The following is a 17,637-nucleotide window of genomic DNA, read 5'->3' as shown; positions in this document are numbered from 1 at the left end:
GGGTTAATTATGACTGTGATGTGTTTGAGACATGTAAGATTACATATTGATAAGTTGTATGATATTGTTTGAACTCACCATTTCCAGCTACCTTCTTTGTATTCCTTTGCATAGACCAGCATCATACGTAACACGATATCCACATAGAAAATTTTCAGCCAACACTATGTAATTCGGTGGATGGGATGGGATTGAAATTGCACACACATTTTTTTTTTTCAATTAATAAGCAAATTGTGGATAAAATCATAATTTTGATATATTTATAAATTGAAGGAAGAATCTCAAATATGCCCTCCCATGATTATTATTATTTTCAAAAGACAAAAATATCCTTTTAGGCAATTTAATACTTGATTTTGGGTCAAAAGAGATTTCATAAATAAATATGACATTTTTTATTAAGGTCTTCCGATATTCACTAAAAGAGTCTTCAAGTTTTCAACTTTTTTTAAGAAATCTTTGATTATATTTCAACTCTTCAAATTTTTTTTTAATCTTCTTGGAATCTTTTTAAGAGCTCTTGGAACTATAAGAAACAATACTTTTTAACTTGGGAAGCAGAATTTGTTTGACTAATATCATGCGTATGTCATGCAATTTAGTTTAAAATATTATCGAAGGAACTTAATTTGCCATAAAACGGACTAATAGGTTATGTTTGGTTCTGAAAATGTTAAGAAAAGAAAAAAAAATATAAAGGAAAATGATTTTCTTATGTTTGGTTTCATCATAAATTTTTTTGAAGAAAATTAAATATAATTAAAATTAATTAGAAATTTATATATTTTAAAACTATTTAATCATTATATAATAGATGAAACAAAGTGAAATGAATTTGAAGAAATATAAAAAAAAAAATTTAATTGATTTTGAATCTATTTTTTATTTTATTTTTATTTTTTCGTCACAATAGTTATGAGAGGAGCACCACATGGACAAATAGTGCACTGACACGTGGGGGAAGGCCCCACACTTACCACCATGGCAAGTCCCACCTTCGCCCAGGGGAAATGATCAAGCCTCCCTGTGCCCAAAACTTCTTGGCTGATAGTAACTAGGACATTGATGCTTTGTACACAAAAATCGAAAGTAATACTGAGGCACTGAGGAAGTGCTATGATTGGAGTAGTAAAAGCGAGTATCATGATGAGGCACTCGCCTGGATGATGCTTCTGGATGGGTGTCTTTTACTACAATTCATCCGCGCACAGCACAGAAGACGGCAGCACAGTCAATTTGGGTAATGTTCTTAGATGTCACCAAATTTATTTTGTGGGGCTGGACTTGTTCTTGCTGGAGAACCAACTTCCCTTCGGAGTCCTCAAGTTGATTTTTGAGGAAGCAAAATTCAAGGGTGGTTCAATAATGCAAGAGAAGATAAAAAAGTTCGTCACTCTTGACACCATAAGGCCGGATGGGTCGACATAAAAAAATATTGAATTATTGCATACAAGGCACGAAGACAACCTTTCAATGTTGTTGCTACTTATCAATTCATACATTTTCCAAAATTAAATAAAATTAAAATAATAAATAATTTTTTTTAAAAGTGAAATAATAGTAATTTTTTAAAATAGGATTAATGAGATAAATGATGATATATTTAACATTTAAATTATAATTTATTTAATTCAAATGCATTTAATAATGTAAAATAAATAATGATGCATATATGACTTTTTAATATTTAATTATCCTACAAATGATATTAAAAAAATATTTGTTAAGAAAATTATAATGATGGTTTTTATATATTTATTAATTAATTAAATAAAATTTAAAATAAAAGACTTAAAATTTATTAATTTATTTTTTTAATAATAAAATTTAACATATTTATTATTATTATTATTATTATTGTTAGCCAAAGGTTCTCCTAATCGGATTTGATAATAACAAATCATGGTTAAGTGACTAATTGGTTTGAATGATAAAGAATCTCAAGTATAAATTTTCAAATTCATCAAAAAACCAAATGAATACAAGATCAAGACTATTGGAAGACTTTTGATAATAGGAAATGATTGTAAGATGAATGCATGAGTGCACTTAGATTTTTCATACCTTTTCATGCATCTTTGAAAACTCGATTTACTCTTTAAAATTTTGATTTAATTAGAACCCGAGTTTTATCAAATGTACCTTAGGCAAAACGTTTCAAATTTGGTATATTAATTTACCTAGAGACCTTGCCTAAGTGTTAGAAAAGAAAAGAATTGAAAAAGATAGGTTTTCGGGGCCAAAAGGCTGAACCGGTCGAGGCTCTGGCCAACTGGCTCAACCGGTTGAGGAATCGGTTGACCGATTGCCCTTGTTTGATTGAGATCTGGTCGAGGAGTGCCAAAAACACTTTCTTTCATCTAGTAGCTTCCTCTTCCTAGTTGAGGGTCCCTCCTTTCCGGTTGAGATCAGGTTGAGGTAACGGTAACCTGCCAAAGCATTAAATGCTCTAACGGCTAGTGAACCGGTCGACCCCCAACTCGATCGGTTGAGACTGCCTTTTGCTTTTCTTGGCTCCCGAGCTTAGAAACCTATAAATTGAACGCTCCAGTTCATTTATGAAATAGATAACACTTGCAATCAATTGTCTACCTACTTGTTCTTACCTTAAAAGCTCTCATTTATTTCTTAGTGCATTAAATCCTAACTTGCATATCTTTTAGTACACCCTTGTGAGTCATCCTAGCTTTGATTTGTATTTGAGCTAGGTTGAAGGATTCTTTCTTGGAAAACTTGAGTGTTAAAGCCTTCAAGAGGTTTGAATCTTGAAGAGATTTTGTAAGAGCCCATTGAAGCTGGAATCTAAGTGTAAAGGATTAGAAACTTGGTTGAAGCTTTAAGCTAGTGGAATCCTCACTTGGTTAGGAGTTTGAGGAGAGTGGACGTACGCAAGGAAGTGCCGAACCACTATAAAATCCGAGTTTGAATTCTCTAACTCCATCTCCTTATTTTTTATTATATTGTGTTTGTATTTGTTGTGTTGAAAAAGTTTTTGAAAAACCCAATTCACCCCCTCTTGGGTGTTTTTCTTATTTAAGCATAACCTTTATTTTCTTAATTATATATTAACAAATGAAAACTGGTCTACTGATAATCAAACTTGAACCCAAGCCTTTTGGGTTGGTTCACATGATTCCCCTTCGTAGCCACTTTAATTTAAAATGGCAGGCTAGCAACCACTTTAAATTTGAAATTTGAAGTGTGGTAGCATGGGTAGCGTTAATTTGAAGCAGCAGCGTTGATCGATTACCCGTGGTTGATTTTGTATTAGCCAATGCCGATAAATGATTTTTTGTCGATATTTTGGCAAAAAATCCTGATTTTTCAAATACCCGTGGTCTTGCACTTCATAAGGATTAAACAATAAATAATGGGTATCGAGAATTGGGTGAAATACAAACTAACATGATACTATAATGATAAAATAATAATAATAATAATAGTAATAATGTTAGATGTTAAGTTAATAAATGAAATAAAATTTAATAAAAAAATAAAATTATAGTTTAATTAAATTAGCTATATATTCTTAGAAACTTATTAATTTTATTTAAACAAGGAATAAATGAATTAAATTAATATTAATAATTAGAAATAATAATATTAATAAATAATATTATTAGGATCATCGAATCTATATAATTTTAGTTAATTGTCTATAGCAAGAAACTTATTGATTTTAGTTAAATAAGGAATAAATTAATTGAATTAATATTGATTATTAAGAATAATAATATTGATGAATAAAATTATTAAGATGGTGGAATCTATAATTTTAGTTAAGCTTTCTATTTTTTTTCAAATATATTAACTTTAGATAATAAGCTATCCACTAATCATTTATTATTTAATCATTCGACTTACAATAATGAGATTCTCAATCCTTCAAAATGACATTAATTTAACCCACTTCCTTGATCAATTACACCTCAATTAAATTAACCTTTCAAAAATTAAATCTACTAAATGATAATATCCATATTTAATCAATTTACCTTTTTGTATAAATTCTTAAATTCATATTTAATTTAATTTCATTTCAATTCAATTTTATTAATTCATATTTTATAATTTTATAAGGGTTATAAAAAATAAATTGATTCATATCATAACATTAAATTAAATTTCTTTTGAAAAATTTATTATAACCATTTGATATAATACAAATTTCATCAAGTTTTTCTAATTAAGGTTTTCTAAAAGTTACCTTATAATAATAAAATTAATTCTTGTAATACATATAATATTCAAATTTCAAAAATCCAATCTCAAATAATTTAATCGCTAAATTTATATTTAATTTTTGAAGTTTCTAATTTCGAAATGTGACTTGGCAAGAATTTAAACTATTGACCTTCCACTAAGTCGCTACTCAAAAGTTTCGCCTAATTAAATAAAATATCAACACGTCAATGTTCACTAACATCTTTCATTTATTTAGACCATTCATTTTGGTTGATTTTGAGGATAGTCATCGGCAGTAGGCATACATCTTCTGGACCAATTAGCATACCAACAGTGATTAGGCTAAGGTGGTGATCCAATTCCATGGAAGAGCAGCAAGATAGGAGGAACGTTGGAGAGATAGAACCAGAAGGCGGCCAACCAAGTAGGAACAGTGGCCAAACTGGCCTCGAGACTGAGGAGCATAGGATTGACTTTTTTGAAATCAGTGATAGGGATTGGATTGAGTCTCTCAGAACGGCAGGAGAAAGCACTCAATGGCCAAGGATACCAAAGGTTCCTCAGATGCTGAGGGGGACCCAGGATTTCAAGAAATTCTACGAACCGAGGTAATTTCAATCGGTCCTTACCACCATGGCAAGCCCCACCTTGGCCGAGTGGAAATGATCAAGCCTCCATGCGCCCAAAAATTCCTGGCTGATAGTAACCAGGACATCGAAGCTTTGTACACAAAAATTCGAAGTAATATCGAGGCAGTGAAAAAGTGCTATGATTGGAGTAGTACAAAAAAGTATGATGATGTGAAACTCGCCAGGATGATGCTTCTGGATGGGTGTTTTTTACTATATTTCATCCGCAGGGGAGGTATGATAAACGTTCTTAAAGTTCACGAAATAGATTTTGTGGAGCAGGACTTGTTCTTGCTGGAGAATCAACTTCCCTTTGGAGTCCTCAAGTTGATTTTTGAGGGAGCAAATTTCAAGGTTGATCTACCAATGGAAAAGAATATAATAAAATTCGTCACTGTCATCGGAATGCCAGAAGGGTTGTCATCAGAAATACAGCTGAAAGAGGTGAACGAAGAGCCCTCTCATCTCCTCGACCTTTTGCGAAGTGCTCTCCTAGGCAGGTTCCAAATGATTAGGAGTCAGCCCGAAAAAGAGCAGCAACCTAAGAAAAAAGGAAAGTCGTCGTCGTCGTCTCAAGGAGGAAAGTGGGGGCTCCGTTGGCCATGGAAAAAAGGCAAACAACGGGGCATTTGGCAGTCTTTTCGACACATCAAGGAGCTTAAAGCTGCCGGCATCTACCTCGAACCGAGTAGAACGTGTTTCTTGAGAGACGTTTCTTTCAAATCCTACTTCTTCTTTGGCTACCTGAAACTTCCCCCTATAACCATTGATGACTTCACGAAGCCCATGTTCTTGAACATGGTAGCCTATGAAATGTGTCCAGATGCCCCAGATGACTATGCGGTCACTTCTTATGTATGCTTCCTTGAGGACCTCATTGATCATGCAGACGATGTCAAGGAGCTGAGATCTAAGCACATTCTCCACAACTTTCTTGGCAGCGATGAAGATGTGGCCCAAATTTTCAACGAGATCGGCAATGGCTTGGTAGATCCCGGAATTTATGAAGAAGTGAAAGATCTTATTCAGAAACTCTACGACAAGAGAGTGAATACTTGGATAGCTGAAGCCCTTCACGACCATTTCAGGTCTCCCTGGACTTTCATGGCTCTCATTGCAGCTGTTTTAATACTAATTCTTACTGGGTTTCAGACCTACTACGCTCATCCCGGTAAATATATAACATATATATCTATATATATATATATATATATATCGTCAATTATGATTGGGATATGTTTTTTTCTAGTTCGGCATGTTTGTGATTAGACAAATAAAGATGTAAAGATTGTTAAGTTGTATCACTGGATTTCATGCATGCAATATTATGGGTCTTTTCCAGTTTTCCTCTTCACATGAATTTGCTATAATCTATAATGTCTGTTTGAATTCACAATTTCCAGCTTGCTTTTTTCTGTTCTTTTTCATAGACCAGGATCATAGATAAAAAATTTTCCGTCAACAGTATGTGATTCCGTGGATGGGATGTGATTGAATTCGCTCACACATTTTTTTATGCAAGGAGAATATTGTGGATAAAATCATAATTTTGATATATTTATAAATTGAGGGTGGGCTCTCTAATTTATTTTTTATTTTTTATTTTTTATTTTTTATAAAAGACAAAAATATCCTTTTTTTTTAGGTAATTTAATGTTTAATTTTGGATAAAAAGAAATTTTATAAATAAATACTACATTTTTTAATGAAGTCTTCCGAAGATGTTGAAAGAATCTTCAAATTTTCAACTTCTTTAAGGAATCTTGGAATACTCTTTAACTCTTCCATAAATTTTTAAATACTCTTCAACTCTTCCATAAATTTTTAATCTTCTTGGAATCTCTTTTAAGAGCTTTAGGGCTTTTCTTTAGTTTTTTTTTTTTTTTTTGTCAAAATACATCACCGAAGGAAGTGGGAGCGAAGGCATTTTTTATTTCATCGTTGAACTTGTTTGAAAAAAAAAACCCACACACAGAGATTGGGTTAGAAATGAAAGTGGAGAAACGAAAATTACTCGACAGTTTTGCATACTGCTTGATAGAATATCTCTAGCACTAAAATTCATTTTGTAGCACTTAGCGATCAAAGACCGTTTTTCCTCCTTACTTCTAATTTGGACATGGAGAGGTGACACAAACTTTTGAATTCAATGATTCAACAAAGCATTCATCAAATACTATACTGTTTGCTTCGACGGAGGGGAAAAGATGATGATACTTGCAGTTAGTTTCACGAGGGATGCGCCTATCTTTTGAATGGTTGGATATGATGATGTTGTTGGAAAGTGTCTTAGACATTATTTTTGAGTCAATTGAAAAATTATAGATAATTTCCTAATACAAAATATTATTGTATTTGAGTTTCCTATTATTATAGAGGGAATATTATATTATAAGATTTTTTTAAGGAAAGAACATCTTTGATAATTATACATTTAGTTTTCTATATGCAATTTTCCTATATATGTAATTAGGAAAATATACCTAGGGAGACATTTTGATCAAAATAGTAGAAGTTTTTTTTAGGTGTAATTGAGACTTTGGGATTTGAGAGTTATAGGGTTGTAATCTCCTTTAAGAATAGTGGAAGTTATTCTTTGTCTTCATCGATAAATGTAGGTTTGAGGTCGAACCGCATAAATCATTGTGTACTTTGTGTGTTTTATTTTTTTTATTTTTTTTTTCCTATTATTATTTTTTGTCGTGGTTTTTCACAATAAATTGGTATAAGAGCATAAGTTATTAGACATGGAATGACAACAGAGTTTGAGGTTGAGAAGTTTGATGGAAGAAACAATTTTAGTTTGTAACACGTTAAGATGCTAGCCTTATTAGCTTGACAGGGATTGTCCAAAGCACTGAAAGGTGGAGAGACTCTACCAACAATGATGTTTGATGAATAAAAGGATGTACTTATGGACAAAGTGCACAATGCTATTCTATTGTGCTTGGGTAATGGGGTACTTTGTGAGGTTGCAAAAGAAGATACAACTATTGAGTTATGGTTAAAGTAAGAAAGTCTGTGTATGGCGAAGTTTTTTACAAATTACTTGTATTTAAAGAACTGATTATTTACTCTCTAAATGACCCTTAATTGTTAGGTTATTTAAATTGTGTTTTCTAAAAGTTTCTTGGTATAAATGGTAAACTCTTAAAATTTGAAAAGTAGTGATAATATTTGTTAAAAAAAATGATTCAATTAACTTGGTAGTTTATGATGTTCACTAATTTTGCTAATTACATAAAATTTGCTTAAGCTTGAATAAGAACAGCCCCTTGTAATCACCACTTTAAAATTAATGAAATCAAAGTTCTTAATTAAGAAATAATTGATCTTAATTTATTTCTATAATTATGAAAGATTAGGGTGACCCCAATCACATTAAGTACTTTTTCAAATGCATTATAATAAGCATTATGATAAGTAATAACCTCTACGGAGGCAATAATTTAATTAATTTATTTGCAGGCCCTATCATGCAAAATGAGAGTGAATATATATATATATATATATAAATGGGCACTTGACCAATTGAGAAAGATCAATAGAAATAATTTTTTTTTTCCAAAAAATTATTTTTTATTTTTACTTTTTATTGGGTAGGTAGACTTAATGGGTCAGTAACCAAATGGGTTGGCAAAAAAATTTAAAATTTAGTTAAATTATATTTCAATTAAATAATTATCTTATAGCTGTCCAAGTAATTAATTATTGATTAATTATATTAAACATAAATAAAAGTCACTTTCTTAAAGTGGAGAGTCCAACATGCATGGATGCCTTTTTTTTTTTCTCTCTAATTTTAATGTTTATTTTTGGGCAAAAAGATAGATTTTGACTGTTGCTCTTTCTTTTATTATTATTATTATTCTTATTTTGGATCAGATGCACTGGACTAAGACAAATCTCCATTCAAAATTGAACAAAACCCTCCATTTCAACATTTTCTTAAGCCTTTATCCATTTTCATTTTTTTTCTCTATATTATATAACATGCTATATATAATTATAATTGAATTTTTTTTGGGTTAAAATATGACAAAATTTCTAGATCCCTTTTAAGTTAGTTAATGAAGACTTCGTAGAAAGACAAATATACAGTGTCATGAAAATCATTTTTTCACTTATTTGAGAAATTGTTTTATATTTAATAAAAAAATCTTTTCTAATTTACTTGAGAATCTATTTAATATTTAAAGTGTGTTTGATAATATTTATACTTGAAATAATAATAATGAAAGTGTTTTTTAGAAGAACCACTTATCAAATATTTTTTCAAAAAATATTAAGTGATTTTTCAATATTACAAATGATTTTTCAAAATTTTGAACGTATTTCTTAAAATTTACCACATATCTATTTTTTTTAAAACATTATTTTAAATTAAAACCATTTTCTAAAATCATTATCAAACGAGACTCTTAATTTAAGTTCTACATCAACAAAAATTACCCATTAACATCATACTTTAAACTTTGACTTTAATTACTTAATAAACTCAAAAATAATTAAGAAGTTAGCCAAATATAAAACAAAATTATAAAATTATTAAATTTCAACCACCCTACCTACTATCAAACCAAAGTGGACACAAAATTTTGCTCACACTTTTATCATATCATGGAATTATATTTATAAGCTATGGATGTGAAATATGGGTCAGCCATGGTATAAATTATAAAAATATTAAGAAAAAATTAGGGTAGGGGTGGGTGAAGCCCAATTCAAATTGAAGTACAAAAATATCATACATGGTGAGACAACTAAAATTCACAGCTAAGATCCATTTATTTGTCTTGTATGGAAGGTTAAGGGTCGCTATCTTTTTGGTCACCCAATGGACAACATTGGACAACATTCTCTTATCATAGTACTGTTTTAATCCCTAGATCACATGCCATTGTATTCCATAAAAGAAAATTTATGATAATTTGTATAAGAAACTTAATTATTTTTTATTTTTACTTTTTACTAGTATTACTATTATTACTATTATTTAGGTTCAGGTGTAAATATCTATCTTTGACTTTATAAAAAAATATTGAACGTTATTTTATCATGTAATTTAGTTTTAGAAAGCAATTTGAAAACGTTAAGATTTTTCTTGGTTAGACATCTATTGTGGCTAGATAATAATTGTAATGTTTATAATAATATTTGTTATAAGTTTAATGCTATGACATGAAATCATATTGTGCATGGCGGGTTATTTAACCTTGATGTTACTAATTTAGACTAATAAATGAATAAAAGATTGGTCAATATTGGTCTTAATATTACTTAACTTGAAAATTCTTTAGTTTGTTTATATCAATAAAGGTTTCTTTGATTGCTTAATCTCAAATCCTCATTTCAGTCACTAATTTTGGGTTATGTGAATATCAAATTAATGTATTTTTATACTTTATCAATCTTCTAACTAACGTACTTAGCATATGTGTTTAATAATGTAAATTGGTAAATAACTTGGTTTATGAGATAGACATTTTGATATTGATGTGTTAATTAAAAAGTCAAACAACAAGTATCTCTTTGTCGTGTTGTCTCTCATGGAAATGACCCTAACATTATCTTTAAGCTAGGTTTATTTCTAAGCTCATCAAGCATTATTATTTGTTTAATTATTCCATTTAATATGAAATAAATAAATGAAGATCGAATCCATTAAAATTTTTTATCACTTGACTATTAATTGATCCAGACACTTAAACCAATCTTACTATGCCCAATAGAAAGAGAATTGATTTCATAAAGATATACTAAATTTTTATTAAAACTTCACACTTACCTCTTTATTTAAGTTGACATATTAGTGTTATTAGGAGACGAAAAATATTAACCTATCTTAAATAAGGAAGTGATGATTTGAAAATGAAGTAAAACCACTAAAAGATAATCATACCTGCTTCAATTTTATAATATAATTAACACATGACACATGTCTCACAATAACGATGTAATGTATTTATGTAAATTATATTAAGGTTTTAGCCCTAATTAACCCAGTACTTGTTATTTGTATAATATATACCGGACAATTTGAATTTTTAGAGAAAATTATTGTTGGATTAAAACGAGCTCAAATAAATGTCGAGTTATTAATCATTTGAGCCATACACAAATAAGTATATAAATTTTTTTGCCAAATTAAAATTACCATGCAAGAAATACCTAGTTTGCTTACCCTAAAAAGAGATCAAATTTGTTAATAGAGAATGAGATCTCTTTTACAAAGACTCAACACGTATAATCATGGCTCTTGGGAAAACATTGAATCTATGGTATTAATTGGTAATGTCCCTTTAATAACACTCTAAAATGGTACGAAGCAAAGGAGAAACCTATTTAAAATATTGCATGGTACCCACCAATACCAACTAGATTCTTTATCAAAATTATTGCCACCTAACTCAAATTTTCTAATAATATTCTTTGTTTATGTAAATAAAAATTTATATCTATAATTAATTTTTAAATAAAAGTATGGACTTTTCGACAAGATGTATATATATTTATTGTATCATACATCAAGATTGAAGATGGTCTTCAATCATTGCATAAAAAAGTTTAATTATTATTAGAAATGGATCCATGAGCAAAAGAACTTAAAATAACCTTACACAATGTAAAATATTTGAAAGAATAAATTAATAAATAATAATCCAAGTGTTTAACGATTAGGGTTTTGATGATATATTAAATCATCACATATTTTTAGAGATTAAATAGAATGCGTTTGGGAGTGCTTTTACTTGAAGTATTTTTAATGAAAGTTTTTTCTCATAAAGTGTTTTTAGGAGAATAACATATTAATTGTTTTTAAAAAAACACTAAAAGTGATATTTCAAAATTTTGAAAGTATTTCCTTAATCTTGTCAAACAACTAATATTTTTTCAAAAACACTTTTTGTAAAACCCCACACCTAACCGTGTGTAGATATTATTCGCTTTGGCTCTAAAGGGATTCTCATGATTTTAAAATACGTCTACAGGGTTAGAAAGAGTCTATACTTATATAATATAATAAACTTTTTTTCCTATTTAATGTGAGATATCACAAACATCCTCATATGCAAACATATTCTCGTTGTATCTCTTGGGATTGTAGGGTCAAATAGATAGACACCCTTCATAGGGCTAAACAAACTCTCACACTATGGTTAGAGATTATCTCTAATATCATTTATAATAACCTACATCTAATCATATAGATATTGTTAATGATCTATACCCAATTATATAGATATTATCCGTTTTGGGTTCAAAAGATCCTCACAACTTTAAAATATGTCTACAAAAATAGTTTAAAAACTATTTTTAAATTAAAGAATAAAAAATGGTTTTTAAAAATAAGATTATGGTCAAGGGGGCCATATTTTCCTTTTGTTTTTAAAAACTGATAAAAACAACTTTTACTTATTCCTAAAAATTACTCTATATTTTACTTTATTTTAAAAATTATTTCATGAAAATAACAACCAAATAGTATTAGAAAATTTTAAAAACAGGTTTTTATTTTTAAAAACAAAAAACTGTTTTTAAATCACTATTCCGAACAAACTCTAAGTTTTAAAGAATTTAAACAAAATATTAATAATAAAACTTGATCGCTCAATGACTCTCCATCAAAGTCAATAACTCTTTTTCCTTAATTCTCCTCCTTTAGGCTTACTTCCAATATTAATCACGACAAATAAGTAAAATTTAATAGTTCCAAACAAATTTTAAGTTTCGTATTACTTCAACCTAAATAGTTAAGAACAAATTAAACAAAATTTGTATAGAGTTAATTTAAATCATTAAGTATTAATTTAATCTATGCCTACAATAAGAGACATATTTGAACCATGATTTTTAAGTTGTTTTATCATCATTATGAGAGACATGGACCCCAATAAGAGTCACTTGATGGAGCCATTGACAAAGTGATCAATTATTACTTGATTAAGAAGAAAGTTTGTAAATGATATCATTTTTTTTTTCTTTAAATCTGAAAGTTCGTGAAAAATGTTTGGAATGTTTCCAGTGATGAATTCACAGACATAGAGAATATCAAAATGTGGGTCAAATATTCAAAATCAAATTGATGATAACGATATATTTTGAAGACAATGGTGATGATAGCTGCCTAATACATACTTAATCATCAAGATTTTGGGCAAAAGTCTCAATTGGTGGGCCCAATCATAAAATGGCTTTTCACTTTTTGTTTATTTATTTATTGAGTGTCATTCAAATAAAAGAATGCTCTACAAGGTGCCACTTGGGCTAATTCAAAAGGGTTCGTTTCATTCTCATTATGATAGCTTAGTGTCACGGACTTAGTCATTCACTGAGCTCGTGCGGTACTTAGGCAAGTCAAGACGCTTGATCTTGCTAAGTCAGCCTTGTTCCCAATGCTTAGCTTGGTAGGGTAAGACGCTCACGACTTGAAAGCTTAAGAAGCTTAGTAGACAACTCTTTAAAGAATGGAGGCTCTTATTAACTCAAGGAAGCCTTTACAAGTGCTTGGAAGCTCACTTGCTTGGTTAGGAAGTGATTTGGGGGGTGCCTTGGCCAAATGAGGTCCTCACCTATTTATAAGCATCAATGGAACTCTTTGGAACCTTGGAGGGTTCCTTACAAATCAAGAATATTCTAGAACTCCCTACACTAATCTATGTACAACCCTATGTACAAGAATATACAAGAGATCTTTAGAATCTTCTAGAAAGCCTTGGACTCCTCTCATGCCTTCCATCATAATGTAGAGATGTGTGGACATCTCTAGGCATCTTTAGAACCTTCCACACTCTTCCCACCAATGACTTAGTGTAGATGGCTCTAGGAGTCTTCAGAAGCTTTCCTTCTCCTATATAAGCCCATGAGGAGGGTCATTTGAAGCATCTTGTGACACTAGACTCCAGTATGGGAAAAAAACATGAGATTTTAAAAAAATTTCCATGAAAATTATGGTTAAGTGGAAAAAAAAAAGGGATGGACAAATAATTAGGGTTTTTCAATTAGCAACATGGTGTTTTTTTTTTTAAAATTATTTTATTTTAATTTTATATTAAGGAATTTATTTATAAATCAAGATAAATTTACCTTACAGTTTAGTTCATAAAATATTTTTAAAAATAAATTAGGTGTTTTACAAAATTTTAAAAACATTTTTTATAATTAAAAAAATCACTTATAATATTATTTTGAAAAACACTTATAAATAATTTTTCTAAAAACATTGTCAATCGCACTCAAAAGTCATAGGTTTATACGGTTTCTCCAAAATAATTTTTATATCATTAATATTTGTATACATTTTAGAATTTTGTTTTAAAACTTTAAAATAAATAAATAAATAAATAGATAAATAAATAAATAAAATTTAAAAGAAATGAAATTTAATCTGCATTTTTATAGTAATTACCATAAGTTCCTCCTCCGACCCCATTGATCCCACACATATTCCTAATTTTATTTTCTCAAGAAACAAACAGAACCCAAGAAAATTGCAACCAACCCTCTCTCAACTTCTTAATGACCAAAAGAAGTAACCCTTTTGTGGGCTGTTTAGGCTCTACCCATACATTTATCTAAAAACTTTCAACCAAATCAAAACTCTGGAGCATTGTACTACAAGATTATGAAGTGCCCTAAAAAGAAAAAATGAAAAGAAAAAAAAAAAAAGAAACTCTGAAGCACAAGAGAAGCTTCAACAGACTCCCAAAATGCACTAAGCAACAAGAAAATCACTTCTACTCTGAGTTTAGAGCTAAGCATAATAAATTAGAGAACAAAACAGATCGAATTGGTTAATAAATTTCAAGCAATAGAGTTCAACCATGGGCTAGAAAAAAGAGGGTGTAAGAAATGGAAGCCATTGGATTCCGTGTAAAATATCACCTGCTGTTCTTGAATTGGTTCATCAAACAAGTATATAAGAGAGTGAAACTGTCAGAAAAATCATTGAAGATGGAGAAATCCTCCTCAACAATCACAAGGACACCTATTATGTCAAGAGTAAGATAATTACAGGAATCATACAATATTGAAGAATTGCAGAAACTTGGATAATAAAATGACCACTTGAAATTGGAAATCCTATGAAGGGCCACAACAAGTTGCTATCAAAGGGGAGGGGAGAGCCCCCTATTCCTTGAGTTACCCAATATTTCATTAACTAGAGAGGCCTTTCTCCTCTTCCCAGATCAAGAACCAGACTATGATTTAAAAGGATTATCGTTTAGCTTTGCACAACAGGTACATCACTAGCTTTGCACGTTTGCATATTGAATCTTTTAAGCACACGATTGATATAGGCTCTCTAAGATAGCCCAAGGAGGTTTCGAGATCTATCACGATAAATCTCAATACCCAGCATAAAATATGCTTCTCTAAGATCCTTCATGTTAAAATTAGTAGACAAAATACGCTTGGTATCATTCAAGAGATTCACATTGCTAATAGCAAGTAGAATGTCATCAATATAGAGAACCATGAAAATGTACTTGCTCCCATTAACTTTCATGTAAACGCACTAATCAAACTTGTTCTCTATAAAACCAAAAGACGTCACAATTTTGTCAAATTTCAAGTACCACCAACGAGAAGCTTGCTTGAGACCATAAATTGACCTTTTCAATCTGTATACCATGTTCTCTTTCCCATTTGCCTTAAATCCTTCAAGTTGTGACATGTAGACCTCCTCACTCAAATCACCATTGAGAAAAGCTGTCTTGACATCCATCTAATGAAGTTCTAAGTCAAAATGAGCTACCAACGCCATAATTAGCCTAAAGGAATCTTTGGTAGAGACTAGTGAGAAAGTCTCTATGAAATCAATGCCCTTTCGCTGTGTATACCCTTTAGCAACCAACCGAGCCTTGTATCTTTCAACATTTCCTTTGTTGTCTCTTTTGGTCTTGAATACCCATTTGTATCCAATGGGTTTATATCCTTTGGGAAGATCAACAAGTTCCCAAACATCATTGTCTGACATAGACTGCATCTCATCTCTCATGGCAATCAACCATTCATTTGCCTTATCACCACTAAGAGCTTCACGATAAGTAGTAAGGTCCACTTCTTTTCCAATGTCATATTCTACCTCTCCGAGGTAAACATAATAATCGGTAGAAAAGTCAGGTCTTCTAGTTCTTTGCGATCTCCTCATTTCCATAGGAGAAATCCCATCTATAATAGGGGTTATTTCGACAGTGGGGAAATTGATAGTAGCAACTCCTTGCTGAATCCCATAATCAAAAGCTCCAACATCAAGGTTGACGTCTAAGATTGGCAAAGGTAAAGAAATAACAACCATGGGTTCCACTCTTTTTGAAATTCTTGCTTTTCGTATGACTATGGAAGTTAGGCTTTCTAGCCTTTTCGACTCTATTCTGATTATTCAGTTTTCCAAGAGCAACGAGATGAGCAGATTCATTCTTTTCTCTTTTCAGCTTTTCTTCCTCAGCCACACACTTATTGATCAGGTCATTCACACCTCAAGATTGATTTAGGGTGTTGTATGCAGTCTTGATTTGGCTTAAAGAAGATGGTAGAGTATTGAGGACTTGATGAACAATAAACTTATCAGGAATGGGAATGTCTAGTGCTTTCAATCTAGTATGAAGATGCACCATTTTTAGGATATACTCACGAACCCCTTTCATATCATCCATAAAATACCCAGCTTCAGCATTGTCAGATGTCTGGTATCTATTTCCCATAACAACGAGAAATTCCTTAGCATTGTTGCTCTCATGTATTCCTCCAAGGAGATGCTTAGTAATGGACCTTTTGATTGAAATGAGACTCAAACGGGTTGATATTTCCCATTTCGCATAATGAGCTCTCATAGCTTCAATGCTTTCATTAGTAGGCTTAAGAGGTTCATCTTCACGTAGAGTCATGTCCAAGTCCATCATTCCTAAAACAAACTCTATGTCTGATCTCCATCTTTTATAGTTTGACCCACTTTGAATTTTAATTGTAACATTATTGTTGTTCACAACAAAGGAAATTGATTGACAAAAATTTGCAACTAGATCAATTATGGGTAGTAGGTAAAATGCTTAAATAAGCATAAGCAATACAATACAAGAATAAATTGTATTATTATAAACTTCCCTTTTTATAGAGTCCACAATAAACAACTATTCTCTAAGCATGAAGATCAACAAATAATTCATTAAAATTTATTTTCTTTGGGCAAACAAATTTATCAAATTATTTATCTCATTCAATATCCTCATGTTGTTAAATTAATTTGCATAATAACTCCCTTTGGGCAGGCAATTATACAAATTCATCTAAAATTTTCCCTATCAACAAAATAGGAACTCATAAACTTGCAAATTTTGATGGTTAAATCATTTTGGTGAAATAATCTTAACAATTCACATGTAACATTCCAAAACTGGGTAAATTAAAAAACAATATTGCTCAACAACAATAGTGCATATTAGCGATATATATGCATATGATCAAACAAGATGAAGTACGTCACAAAATGTACTTTCAATGATCAATGATCAATTATAGTTGCAAGAATTTGAACAACAATTATTTATTTATTTATTTTTTTATTACACTTTAAACTAATTATTTAACTAGTTTATGTGATTTAGACCAAGTAGGAGGGTATGCTTGAAAAAGTTTCAATCTAGAGAGAGTGTATTACACTTCTATTCCATATATATTAGCATAATTTCTGGTAAATTCTCGACATAAAATTATACCAAAGAATAATTTTAAGCTAATTAAATCACATAAATAAGTAATAATTATTTAATAAATATTTTTGACCCCCAAAAAATAAAATAATATATCCAGAAAAATA

Source organism: Vitis riparia, chromosome 14, assembly GCF_004353265.1.
Source record: "Vitis riparia cultivar Riparia Gloire de Montpellier isolate 1030 chromosome 14, EGFV_Vit.rip_1.0, whole genome shotgun sequence".
Classification (NCBI taxonomy): domain Eukaryota; kingdom Viridiplantae; phylum Streptophyta; class Magnoliopsida; order Vitales; family Vitaceae; genus Vitis; species Vitis riparia.
This window is presented reverse-complemented; position numbering follows the sequence as displayed.